We start from the raw sequence: 5,803 nt of genomic DNA on the forward strand, positions 1-5,803 counted from the left end.
AAAATGTTTTTTTAGGCCTGTCCAAAATGTCGCTAGTTCGGCATGATCGGAGTCATCGTTTTTGGTGACAAAAATAGAAATCTGCAATTTTTTTGTGAAAATGGTTTTAAAATGTTTTTTTAGGCCTGTCCAGAATGTCGCTAGTTCGGCATGACCAGGGTCACTGTTTTTATGTCACGAAAATGAAAAAAAAAATCAGCAATTTTTTGTGAAAATGGTTTTAACCCTTTCACGCGTGAGTTCCAAATATCTCTAACGGTTGCCACAGCGTGAGTTTTTTTGTGCACGTGATGTTAGAATGTTCTCTCCATTCCAGAATGTGATTGTTACGTAACAGTGCATTTAATCCGCGCTGCCCTCAAACCAAAGCACGCAGACTGTTTTTATTTATAGGCTGTTTCAACTTCAATTTCAAATGATTTTCTAACAAGTTTTTATTTTCTAAGAACAGTTTGAATTTAGGTGTGTTCCGCCTCCTCAATCATTCACATAAAAATAGTCATTTTTACTTTTGCGGACAATTACATTTTTGGGACATTTCTGACCCGGACAAAATTCCCCAAGCACTTTCCAATTGTTTGTGCAGTTCAAGTCTGCAGACATTTGCTAATCTCCCGTCAGAAAAGGATCTGCACACGTGTTCACATTTTCCATCTGTTGCCCTCATTGTTTTCGTTACTAATAATAACTTTGGAAATGTGTGCGTTTCTATCAAAGTAAGTGCATTATTACATTGTAATAGTTTATGTATGTCGTTTCTATTGTAGCGTACTGTATGTATGGAGCATAATAGATTTGTGTATATTCTTTATAACCGCGGACACGTGAGGTAACGTTACTCATTTTATAACCTTTATGTTATATTCAATCGTGCTTAGGTAGCTAGCTACATTTTTCTATCAGCTCTGTAAAACAATGCTAATTGCGTCAGAGAAGTATTATCTTGTGTTGTATTTTGAAGCTACATGGCCTTATGACTCCCTAGTGGCGCAGCGGTCAAAGGCACAGCACGGTGCTAGAGACGTCACTACAGACTCCCTGGTTCAAATCCATGCTGCGTTTCTAAGTAAGTGCCTTATTACGTTATAATAGTTTCTGTATGCCGTAGCGAGAATAATGTATACTTCTTATAAGCGAGGGGACGTTACTCATTTTATAACTTTTCATTTTAGTCATTTAGCAGACGCTCTTATCCAGAGCGACTTACAGTAGTGAATGAATACATTTCATACGTTTTTTTTTTCTTCCGTACTGGCCCCCTGTGGGAATCGAACCCACAACCCTGGCGTTGCAAACACCATGCTCTACCAATTGAGCCATAGGGAGGCCCACCTTCATGGTGTTATATTCAATCGTGCTTAGGTAGCTAGCTACATTCTTCTATTAGCTCTGTAAAACAATGCTAGTTGCGTCGGAGAAGTATTAGCTTGTGTTGTATTTTGAAGCTACATGGCCTTATGACTCCCTAGTGGCGCAGCGCTCAAAGGCACTGCATCTCAGTGCTAGAGGCATCACTACAGACACCCTGGTTCAAATCCAGGCTGTATCACAACTGGCTGTGATTGGGAGACCCATAGGGCAGCGCACAATTGGCCCAGCGTTGTCCGAGTTTGGCCGGTGTAGGCCATCATAGGTAAATAATAATTTGCTGTTAAATGACTTGCCTAGTTAAATAAAATAAAACATATGACCATGGTTTGTTTATTTGGTCTATTCAGCATGGCTCTGTTCTGCCCTGCCTTGCCCCCTTGTGGTGCTCAAAAGTTAGTTTCTTACTGTTATAACTCAAATCTGTGATTTTGTCAATGCAATAAACTATTTTTATAGCTGTGTTTATTATGTTATTTGTAATATTGTTTTATTGCTATATCCTTATATTGTATTCTAATTAATAATTCCTCTTTATTCTGTACTTTCAGAAACCACAAACAGTATTTGCCAATATCATAACTGGACATCTTTCGAGCTGAAGATTGAGGACAGCTTTTGTATGCTAACGTTCTCTCCTTAACAGTTTTACTGGATGGAAACACAGCAAGAAAACACATAGGCCAATATGTAATAGTCGTCTATTTTATTGAAGTATTGGTAGTTGGTTCAACAACAACTTGTTTTACTAGAGGACAAAAAATGTAATATGCATAACCCATATTTAATATTCATGCAGTGACTGAACAACAACTGCATTTCCACCCCCACCTCTAAAGGCATAGTATCATGGCAGGTCACCTGTCAAGTCACCTGTCAGGTCAGTCAGTCACTTATTGCTGCAGATGTGCTCAATAATGCTTGAGCATGTGATACTCCTCAAAGCATGGTGAAATACATAGAGGTGTATCACAAGCTAAACACATGTATTTTGTCATCTTCCTCTGCTTACGTCTCCTGGCGCCAGACAGGCAGACTTTGCAGTGCCTCCGTGTGCGACTACCTTGAGCAGCAGTTTGAGGGACTTTGCAGGGAAAATGCCGTGCAGTGAGGCGTAGGGGATTGTCTAAAGCAGGGCGACCCCCAGTGGAGGGGCGCCGAGGGGTGTGGTGCTCCTCCAACAGCTCTCTCATGAGGTTCTCTCTGTATTTTTGGTAGGTAATTACTTTACCTATGAGGGAGTGGGGAGGATGAGGAAAGTTAGAGGATGATGAGGCAGTGGGTAGGTTGGTGAGATATTGTCACTGTAATTGCATAATGGATTTGTATGTGAACTGTACATCCAATTACAAAAATACCTGTTTCAGTAATCATCTCACCTGTTAGTTGGCGGTGAACTATGCTGCCGTTGAGGACAGCAGTGTCGATCAGCTGGAAAAATATCTTCTTATACCACTTGGTCGTTTTCCGAGTGCATTCCACAAAGCTGTTTATCATGTCCGCCTTATCCACGGCCCCCATTTTGAGGTTATAGTCTAGCACACAATCTGGTTTTATCTTTCTCTCTCCCGTCAGGTGGTCCACCTTCCCTGTGGCCGACATGGTTGCTGTATGGACAGTGGAGAGGACATGGACGTCTCTTTTGTCATGCCACTTTACTGCCAGCTGTTGACCGTTCTCCTGGAACTCCACCTCCCCTCTCTGCATCTTCCTGCATCCGAATGCCGGCATCCCCTTCCTGTTCGACCTGACTGTGCCACAGGCCCCTGTGCTGTTGGAGAGCAGATGCTGGAAGAGTGTGGGACTGCTGTACCAATTGTCCACGTACAAAGTGTGTCCCTTGCCGAGATGAGGAGCCAGCATGGTCATCACCACGGACCCAGACACCCCAAGCCCCTCATAATGTTTGATGTCAGTGGTAGACCCTGTGTACACTATAATATCCAGGACATATCCTGTCTTCACGTCGCACATGACAAAGAACTTGACCCCAAACCTGTGCCTTTTGGAGGGAATATATTGACGGAACGCCAGCCTACCTTTCCATAACATCAGGGACTCATCAATGCATAGGTCCTTGTATGGCACAAAGACCCGACCAAATGCTGATGTCAGGCTGATAAGAACAATTCTTATTTTGTATAACGGGTCACTTAGGATGGCAGTAGCATTGTTGACGAAATGCAGGCATCGCAGCAGAATTAGGAAGCGGTCTTGGGAAAAGAGGGTGGCAAAGAAGGGAGTTGCAAACATAGGATCTGTGCTCCAGTAGTCTCTTAGGGAGTTCTTCTTTACTATCCCCATGAGGAGGACTGTCACCAGGAAGGTATACATTTCACTAATTGTGGTTGTCACCCATTTAGCGAGTTTCCCCCTCACTCCTGGCTCTCTCTTCTCCTGTAGCTCCAAGGCATAGCGATTGGTCTCCTGTACTATGTTTCCCACGAGCTCCTCTGTCAGAAACAACTTGAAGCACTCTGCCTCAGTTGGAAATGGCAAGGGGCGTTGCACTCCAGACTGGGACTCGTCAAAGCAAACAGCAGGGCCAGGAGGGGTGAAATGGCTGGCGGCCTTCCAGCTACCACAGAACTCTTGTACTTCATCCACTGTCGGTCTGCCTCCATCACCACCAGCATCTTCAAAGGGACCTGGTACTTCGTCAGTGGACAAGGGAACCTCAGATTCAGGGTTCTCAATGGCTACAAGGTTGGGGGGCAGCTCCTCACTGTCACTGTCAGAATCTGATTCCTGACTTTCATACTCAGACTCATTGTCAGAATTTAAAAAAATCTCCAGAATTTCCACATTTGTGAGTTGTCTCCTTTTGAAAGACATTGCTTTTGCTACAGCTTAGCTCACGAGCTACATACATAAACAACAACACTGAATGGCTCAGAGTGAGAGGGTACGTGATTGACTGCCGGCATGCGTCACTTGTATCAATAAATCACCATCAGAAAATGTTTTGTGTGGTAATTATTTGTGTATTTACTGTTTTATTCACATGTTTTCAATTCTAGGTGACAAATCATGCATTCCGATTCTTGCATAGATTGTAATGGGCACATATTATGTGTGTAAAATACTTATTTGAAGGTTATACTGATTATGATGAGCTAAGCTAATTCCAGCTATGTGTATGGAGCCATGTTTGTTGACATACAATGCATTCTGGGTTTCACGTAATCGTCTGACCAAAGATGTTATAACAAAATGAGGTGAGTAAGAGTTCACTCATTTTTTGAGGACTTCTGGAAAAGAATGGTGGGATGTGAACGACAGTAGACACACCCCTTCAACGTGCATACTATAAACAGACCGAACTCATCTTGTCTGTTATTATCTTCGGTTTCTGTGAGGAAAAAAATGCATGGCTGCGCGCTGAAACTAATCGTCGGATTACTTTCGATTTCTAGAAAGTGTTTTACTCAATTATTTTGATCAACGGTGAGCAAACCCGTGATGTGATTAATTGTAAATAGTAATTGCTATTAGCTAATTCATAGTGTAGTTTATGTCAGCTGAGAGTTAGAAAATATGACCGCTTGTGTTGCGTCAATCTTTCCTCAGCGCTAGGACAAATGTAGCCTACATTTTTCCGGTTAGGATGATTGTGTTATGCTATAGATACTTCTGTGAATATCTGAACATTGCATCAAAAAATAAACTGCTCACATTCTGGACATAACTTTGTAAGGACTGTGTTTGTGTAAATAGTTTCTGAAAAAAGTGTGGCCAGCTGCGCGCTGAAACTAATTGTCGGATTACTTTCAATAATTGTACATAGTAATTGCTATTAGCTAATTCATGGTATAGTTTACGTAAGGACTGTTTGTGTAAATAGTTTCTGAAAAAAGTGTGGCCAGCTCAAATGTTGATTGTTGCGTCATTCGAAACTGGCCGTTCTAAATGAGCATTCTAAATTAGTGTTCTAATCACACGGGGTGTGATCGTACGCTTCAGGGACCACTGTAGAACGATCACACCCCGTGTGATGGTACGTGTGAAAGGGTTAAAATGTTTTTTTAGGCCTGTCCAGAATGTCGCTAGTTCGGCATGACCGGTGTCACTGTTTTTATGTCACGAAAATGGAAAAAAAAAAATCTGCAGTTTTTTGTGAAAATGGTTGTAATTTTTTTTTATAGGTCTGTCCAGAATGTCGCTTTTTCGGGCATTGATCGGAGTCATCGTTTTTAGGGACAAAACGGAAATCTGCAATTTTTTGTGAAAATGGTTTTAAAATGTTTTTTTTTAGGCCTGTCCAGAATGTCGCTAGTTCGGCATGACCGGGGTCACTGTTTTTGTGTCACGAAAATGAAAAATAAATATCTGCAATTTTTTGTGAAAATGGTTTTAAAATGTTTTTTTTTAGGCCTGTCCAGAATGTCGCTAGTTCGGCATGACCGGGGTCACTGTTTTTGTGTCAAAAAAAGAA

General features: G+C 41.8%; 1 long non-coding RNA gene across 8 annotated transcripts; it reads left to right on the top strand.

Annotated features, from left to right (window-relative positions):
* The first annotated feature begins 247 nt into the window (after positions 1-247).
* Positions 248-4,329, top strand: LOC123738272 (uncharacterized). 8 transcript variants are annotated; one of them, XR_014378966.1, is made up of 4 exons: positions 248-716; positions 986-2,248; positions 2,396-2,582; positions 2,944-4,329. It is a non-coding gene; the product is annotated as an uncharacterized LOC123738272 (long non-coding RNA). The 8 variants fall into 8 exon arrangements; XR_014378963.1 differs by having other exon boundaries at positions 249-716; positions 2,400-2,582; XR_014378965.1 differs by having other exon boundaries at positions 249-716; positions 986-1,066; positions 1,470-2,582.
* Positions 4,330-5,803: the final 1,474 nt, after the last annotated feature.

Source organism: Salmo salar, chromosome 10 (genome assembly GCF_965601325.2).
Source record: "Salmo salar chromosome 10, fSalSal1, whole genome shotgun sequence".
Taxonomy (NCBI): Eukaryota; Metazoa; Chordata; class Actinopteri; order Salmoniformes; family Salmonidae; genus Salmo; species Salmo salar.